Below are 7,796 nucleotides of genomic sequence, written 5' to 3'. Positions count from 1 at the left end.
ACGGTGCCTCTCTAAGTGGCGTCTGAGATCCGAAGCTCCTTGCCCCTGCGTTCTTGGACGGGAGGCCCGTAGGCAGGGTTTCATTACAGGAGCCCACTTGCTATAGTGAGGACATGGGATGTGCCTCCAAGGTCCACGGACTCAGTGGGAGGAAGCTAGGTCACTGGGGCTGTGTCCCTGAAAGGTATGGAAGCTTCCAGGCTTCTATCTCCTCTTCCTCACTTCCCACCTATGAGGTGAGCTGGTCTTTACCACACACTCACACAGTGATGTGCGCTCAAAGTCAACGGGGCCTCAGACCCTGCCCTTCAAAACCGCGAACCCAAGAAAACCTTTCCTCCCACTGAGTTGGTTCTCACAGGCCTTTGTTATAGGACAGAAAGCTGACTGACACACCATTGCTAGAGAGTGGTTTGGGCTCAGTAGGGACCTGAGTCCTGGCGCCATCCTCTGCCACAGCTGTGACTGACAGTACAGTGTAACCGGAAGCGTGGGGAAGTGTGGGCAAGGTAGAAAAGATTGCTCTCAGGACCCACTAAGTGTCTGTCGCACACTTTTGTGTTTTTGGTTTTCGGTGCTCAGTGGTTCTGGGAGCTGGCTGCCACCCCTGTTTCCAGATGAGGGGGCAGAGTAGCTGACAGCTTATGACAGCCACGTCTGCTTAGAATCCAGGTCCCACCGGGTATGGTGGCGCACACCTCTGATCCCAGCACTCAGGAGGCAGAGACAGGCAGATCTCTGTGAGGTCAAGACCACCTGGGTTTACATAGGGAGTGTCAAGCCAGCCAAGGTGACATATCAAGACCCTGGATGACTCTCAACAAAAGGAGTAAAGAAAGGTCCAGGTCCCTTGAGTCCATGGTGACCCGGACACTGTGCGCTCTGCTGTGGTTTTTGACGTCTGAACGCTCACTGCAGCCTCACTTAGCAAACCGCAAGTGGTTTGCTTTCTTTTTATCAATAAACACATCAAAGTTCAGACAGGTTAAATCGCTTGCCCAAGGTCAAACAGCTAGCAGGTGGCAGAGGCGGGCGTGTGTCAGCTCTGATTCTGAGTGCTTTTCCCCCCATTCCACCACAGCCGTGACTGTTTCCTGAGTGTCCTTCACCTGTCAAATGTGCAGGATGCAGCAGAGAGAATGATGGAGAAGAAACAGAGCCTGCCCTCGAGGAATGCTCAGTGGGGGAAAGGGGGTGAGACTTGGTGCACAGGCATGCATTGACCAGGGAGAGACAAGCTGTTTTATGCATTATAAATACATACATGTGGGGCTGGGGATTTAGCTCAGTGGTAGAGCGCTTACCTAGGAAGTGCAAGGCCCTGGGTTCGGTCCCCAGCTCCGAAAAAAAGAACCAAAAAAAAAAAAAAAATACATACATGTGCGTTTGCACACGTGCTCACGTGTGCAAACACACACACATGCACACACTCACACAGGCACACGCGCGCACGCGCACACACATGTATGCATGCACACACACTCACGCACATGCACATACACACACACAGGCACACACACACATGCACATACACAGACACACACGCACACACACACACACACACACACGCACACACACACACACGCACACACACACACACACACACACACCACACACACACCCTGAGAGGGACAGAGACAGAGCAAAACTATCCTAAACTGTAAAGTGAAGACTTCCACTCTGCCTGTGGTTAAAAACTTTGAGACTGGAGATTGCGAGAGCCCTTGCCTGGCCTGTGCAGAGGCCCTAGGTTCCTTCCGTTAAAGCAGAACAAAGCACAAAACAGCTCGGGAGCCTTGGGGACTCTGCAGCATGGTCCCAACGGGAGGGGAGAAGTTTGAAAAGAGGAACCTGAAGGAAAATGAGCAAAAAACGTCAACATCTACCAAAGCCCTGCTCACTGGGAATACAAATGTTTGGGGGTTTGTTGGTTTGTTTTACATCTTTGTGCTTTTAAGTCTTAATTATTAAGTCAATGACTGCTATATGTTGTGGGGCACGTGGAACTGTGCCACCAGACAGAAGAACTGGTAAGGTCGAGCAGATTCAGGAACACCAGCAATTCTCATAACTGAGAATGATAGGCGTTTACATCTGCTTCCGTCCGGGTTCCTGTCCTGGAACACGTGACCACAACACCCACTTAAGAGGACCATGACGACTGGTCACGTAATGTAGAAACCCAGAGTTATCCATGCTAATGAGGTATCTAGATGGGTCCCCCCGAGGGTTTAGCCAATGAGCTTCCCCACTATGAGTAAACTGGACAAGCGAGTATTGTCTCCTTCATCAAGGACTGCTGTTGGGGGAGGGGCTCTCCGCACTCCTGGCACTCACCCCAAGCTAAGTCAGATTCCCCCCATCCTGGGGTCATCTCAGCCCCTGCCCCTCTTCCCAACTCCTCCTGGTCCCCAGTGGAGTCTGGGCACGCAGGAGGATGTGAGCCCAGTTCTGAACTCTTCAAGTTTCCCATCTGCATCTGGGTGCACAGAAATTTAAGAAGCACGGCCTCTGTCCCAGCCGACGCCCATTCTCACCCAGAGAAACATAGGCTGGGGCTCTTATTTTAGGCTTTGTTTGGCCTCCCCTGAGTAGCATGTTGACTTCCACAAGCCCGGTACGGAGCAGCAAGAAAGAAATGTAGCCTAGCGCCTCTGCGTTTAGCCAACCCAAGCTGCACCTCGGCAGTGTTCCAACACTGCAAAACACAGAACCACAAAAGTCTGTACTTTCTGTTCTTTGGGGGAAAAAATAGTTAACTGGGTAATGGTGGTGCACATCCTTGATCCCAGCACTTGGGAGACAGAGGCAGGCAGATCTCTGAGTTCAAGGCCAGCCTGGTCTATAGAGTGAGTTCCAGGACAGCCAGGGATCCACACAGAGAAACCCTGTCTTAAAAAAAAATAGATTCCGTACTTTGGTACTGGCAAGATGGTTTAGTGGGTAAGGGTACTTGCCACCAAGCCTGATGACCTGAGGTTGGCCCCTAGCATCCATATGGGAGAATCAATCCACACGGTTGCCCTCTGACCTCCACATCACACTGTGGCACAAGCACAGCTGCACGTGTGTGTGTGCGCACACACACACACACACACACACATACCACACCACACACTCCACACATAATATAGCATATACACACCACACACACATACACACACACACCACACACACACTCCATACATAACACACCATATACATACCACACACACCATACACACTCTACACATATACACACCACACACACACACACATACACCACACACACACACACACACACACACACATACACACACATCAAAAAAAAGTTTTAAAGTAAGTTTGTGTTTTGGAGTTAACATTCAGGTCATGTGGTTTGAGGCAAACTATTTCTTTATTCTGAGACTTAGTCTCCTCATCTATAAAAGGCACTGTTTGTGATGGACTGAATGAACTCATGCAATATTAAAACCCCCATATTTAAACCACATATGGTGGTGCATGCCTGTAATCTCAGTGTCTTAGGGTTTCTATTGCTCTGATAGACCACCAGGACCAAAGGCAGCTTGGGGAGGGCGGGGTTGTTTCACCTTACACTTCCACATCACGTCTATCACTGAGGGAAACCAGGGCTCAAGCAGGAACTTGCTCAGTCTGCTTTCTTGTACAGCCCAGGATTGACCTGCCCAGGGCTGGCCCTCCCACAGCAATCGTTAATCAATAAATGCCCTGTAGACGTGCTGTGGTGATTTGAATACATTTGGCCCCCATAGACTCATGCATTTGAATACTTGGTCCATAGGGAGTGACACTATTAGGAGATGTGGCCTTGTTGGAGTAGGTATGGTATTGTTGAGGAAGTGTGTCACTCTGGGGGTGGGCTTTGAGGTCTCCTACCCTCAAACTACGCCCAGAGTGGCTGTGGCATGATCTTTCCTTGATGCCTGTGGATCAAGATATAGAACTCTTGGCACCTTCAGTACCATGCCTGCCTGCATACTGCCATGCTTCCTGCCATGACAATAATGGACTGAACTGGAGAGATGGCTCAGCGGTTAAGAGCACCGACTACTCTTTCAAAGGAGAAGTATGAGAGGGATATCGCTGCCTACAGAGCTAAAGGAAAACCTGATGCAGCGAAAAAGGGGGTGGTCAAGGCTGAGAAGAGCAAGAAAAAGAAGGAAGAGGAAGACGATGAGGAGGATGAAGAGGATGAGGAAGAGGAGGAAGAAGAGGAAGACAAGGATGAAGAAGATGATGATGATGAATAAGTTGGTTCTAGCGCAGTTTTTTTCTTGTCTATAAAGCGTTTAACCCCCCTGCACAAAACTCACTCCTTTTAAAGAAAAAAAATTGAAATGTAAGGCTGTGTAAGATTTGTTTTTAAACTGTACAGTGTCTTTTTTTGTATAATTAACACACTACCGAATGTGACTTTAGCCAGCCCTGTCCTGGTGGTATTTTCAATAGCCACTAACCTTGCCTGGTACAGTCTGGGGGTTGTAAATTGGCATGGAAATTAAAGCAGGTTCTTGTTGGTGCACAGCACAAATTAGTTATATATGGGGACAGTAATTTGGTTTTTGGTTTCTTTCTTTTTTTGTTTTTGTTTTGTTTTGTTTTTCTTTTGGTTTTCTTTTTCTTTTTTTTTTTTCCATCTTCAGTTGTCTCTGATGCAGCTTATATGAAGGTAATTGTTGTTCTGTTAACTGAATACCACTCTGTAATTGCAAAAAAATGGCGGCTGTTTTGTTGACATTCTGAATGCTTCTAAGTAAATACAATTTTTTTATTAAAAAAAAAGAAATAGTCTTACAACCAATTTCATTCTTCTTCTTCTTCATCATCTTCCTCCTCCTCCTCTTCCTCCTCCTCCTCCTCTTCTTCCCCTCTCCCTCTCCTTCCCCCCCTCCCCTCCCTCTCCCCCTCTCTCTCACAGGCTCTCATATAACTCAGGCTGGACTCAAACTCACTGTGCAGTCAAAGACGACCTTGAACCTCTCGTCCTCTTGCCTCCCCTCCCAGGTGCTGTGACTCCAAGCATACACTATGGTGCTCAGTTTTAGGGGGTGCCATGATTTTGTGCATGCTAGGTACATTGACCAAGCCACTCAGTCAACAGAGTCTCGAGGAAGGGAGTGAGGATTAGAGAAAGAAAAGAAAATTTGACAACACTATAACATGACTCCAGCAAGTGCTGAAGCAAGTTTATTTTTTCCCCCAACTGCTTTTGTACTATTCTAAACACAGGCAAAAAGAATAGGGTCAGTTCTAGGCCAAGGAACAAATGAAACCTACACAAAATAGTCAAGGAACAAACAAAGCAATAAACGAAGTCCCATGGTCGCTGTTTGTAGGGATTCATCAAGATAATCAAGATACAAGGAACACATTTCTCAGCTGTATTTATCTTGAGCCTGCTTCCTTGGCCTAGCCCAATGCCAAATATTCTTGCCGATATTCTTTTTTTTTTTTAAGATTTATTTATTTTATGTATACAAGTACACTGTAGCTGTCTTCAGACCTGAAGAGGGCATCGGATCCCTTTACAGATGGTTGTGAGCCACCATGTGGTTGCTGGGATTTGAACTCAGGACCTCTGGAAGACCAGTCAGTGCTCTTAACTGCTGAGCCATCTCTCCAGCCCTCTTGCCGACGTTCTTGAAGTAACACCAGTAGCTCTCCACAGTATATATAAACAGCTCTGTGCCAATGCTGGGACACAGCATGGGGAAAAACGAGGCCCCTTCTTTCACAAACGCCTGGTGGGGAGGTGAGAGTTAAGATTATGGTGTCTCATGTCAGCTCAGAGAAAGGCAATGTCAGGGGACAGATAGCACAGAGCTCCCCAGAGAAGACAGGGGCTTATTTCAGCCAGGGCTTAAGGAGGACCAAGACAAGTCTTCCTGCTAGAAGCATACAAAAGATTTTCCCATGAATCATTAGAGGTCTGGGGAGGGTAAAAACAAGGCACAAGCACAGAACAAGGAGCAGGCAGGGGCAGACGTTACTCGACAGAAGCTTCTAGAAATTAGCTGAACAGTCTCCCCTAGTTCTTGGCTCAAGAGAGGCTGGGCTGTTAAAACCACAGGAGGTTTACTGTCCATTGACTGTGCAGCACACAGGCTGACAAGTGGGGTTTCCAGAGCCCCGCCTGCTCTGTCATTCGGGGTGTCTGTGTCGTCAGAACCCTAAGGCACGGACCTAGATCCCGATGGGAATAAACAGAAGCATAGGAGAGCCTCCTGTGCTCTTGCCAGCCACTGCTGTTGCCTCCTTCGGTCCCCTGATACTCGAGGATTTCCTCTGTAAAACAAGGTTAAAACGATAGACATTAGCACTCTGACATTAGTGGTGCACAGTGCCTGTGTCTCCGATGAAAGCTGCTGTTCATGAAACAGGTAGCTGGGTGTAATAGCGTAGGCCTGAAATCTCAACTATCTGGAGGTTAAGGCAGGAGGAATGTGAGTTCAAGGCCAGTGTGCGTTACTTGTGATTGAGAGCCAGCCTGGGCAATTTAGTAAGATCTGGTCTAAAAAGGAAAGGTTGAGGCTAAAGAGTTGGCTCAGTGATTGGAAGCATTTAGCATTTGCTGCTCTTGGAGAGGACTGAGGCTCACTTCCCAGCACCTACATTAAACAACTCACAACTGCCTCTAACTCCAGATCCTGGGGATCCTACGCAATTTCCTGGCCTTCACAGGCGTCTATACACACGTGATGCACACATGTCACACAGGAACACACATATATACAGAAATCAAAATAAATAACATAAAAAAATGAGGCACGTGGATCTCTGTCAATTTGAGGCCAGCCTGGTCTACAGAGTGAGTTCCAAGACACAGTGAGTCCAGGACAGCCAGGGCCACACAGAGAAGCCCTGTCTCAAGAAACAATAAATAGCTGGCCATGGTGGCACAGGTCTTTAATCCCAGTACTTGGGAGGCAGAGGCAGGAGGATCTCTGTCAGTTTGAGGTCAGTCTGGTATACACAGGGAGTTCCAGGACAGCCACAGGTCTGTTACATGGAGAAATCCTGTCTTTAAAAAAAAGGGGGGGGGGGCGACTGAAGAAATGGCTCAGCAGTTAAAGAGCATGAGTTCAATTCCCAGCAACCACATGGTGGCTTACAACCATCTGTAACGGGACCCAATGCCTTCTTCTGGTGTCTGAAGACAGTGATGGTGTACATTCATATACATAAAATGAATAAATTTTAAAAAGGGTTTTGTTTGTTTGTTTTAAGAGCTGGGGGCATAGCTCAGTGGTAGAGGACTCACCTAGCATGTGTGAAATGTCAAAACTGTAAGTATCAGCTCCCTACCACGCCATGAAAATCACTCCTCCATGTAGAAGCTTGGGACGGCAGGTGTATAATTGTCTCCATTCCTCTGAGCCAGGATCCTCCGCCCTCTTGAAAGCCTTCAGAGAAGGCGAGAGCCTGGGAGATCGTCTCATCTGAGAAGCTGAGAGGGGAGGTCTTCTGCACAGCTGATGTACACAGCTGATGACGACAGGAGTCGGTTCCTCACGGCCAGCTGCTGTTGGGACTGGGTTCCTTGTTCTCACAGGGCAGTTCAGAGCATGTCAGCGGGGTTCTCTCAGAATAAGCAAGAGAGAGGAGCTGAGCGGCACAGACGGCAGAATCTCTGTGGGCATCAGACTGTGTACTTCCAAGTCACTGTGACAGAAACGTGTGGTGACAACCTAAAGGAGAAAGGATGTGTTAGCTCCTGATCTCAGAGGTCGAGCACTGTGTGCTGAGGAGAACCTAGTGAGGCTGAGCGGGTCACATTGTGGTGGTGAGGAAGC

At 48.2% G+C, this 7,796-nt stretch overlaps 1 long non-coding RNA gene across 1 annotated transcript; it reads right to left on the bottom strand.

Moving 5' to 3' along the window:
- Positions 1 to 5,157: 5,157 nt before the first annotated feature.
- LOC148006117 (uncharacterized) lies at positions 5,158 to 7,796 on the bottom strand. The gene is made up of 2 exons (XR_015621268.1): positions 7,265 to 7,796; positions 5,158 to 6,288 (listed from the first exon to the last, which is right to left on the bottom strand). It is a non-coding gene; the product is annotated as an uncharacterized LOC148006117 (long non-coding RNA).

This window comes from Rattus norvegicus, chromosome 5, assembly GCF_021556685.1.
Source record: "Rattus norvegicus strain SHRSP/BbbUtx chromosome 5, alternate assembly SHRSP_T2T, whole genome shotgun sequence".
In the NCBI taxonomy this organism is placed as follows: domain Eukaryota; kingdom Metazoa; phylum Chordata; class Mammalia; order Rodentia; family Muridae; genus Rattus; species Rattus norvegicus.
This window is presented reverse-complemented; position numbering and strand designations above follow the sequence as displayed.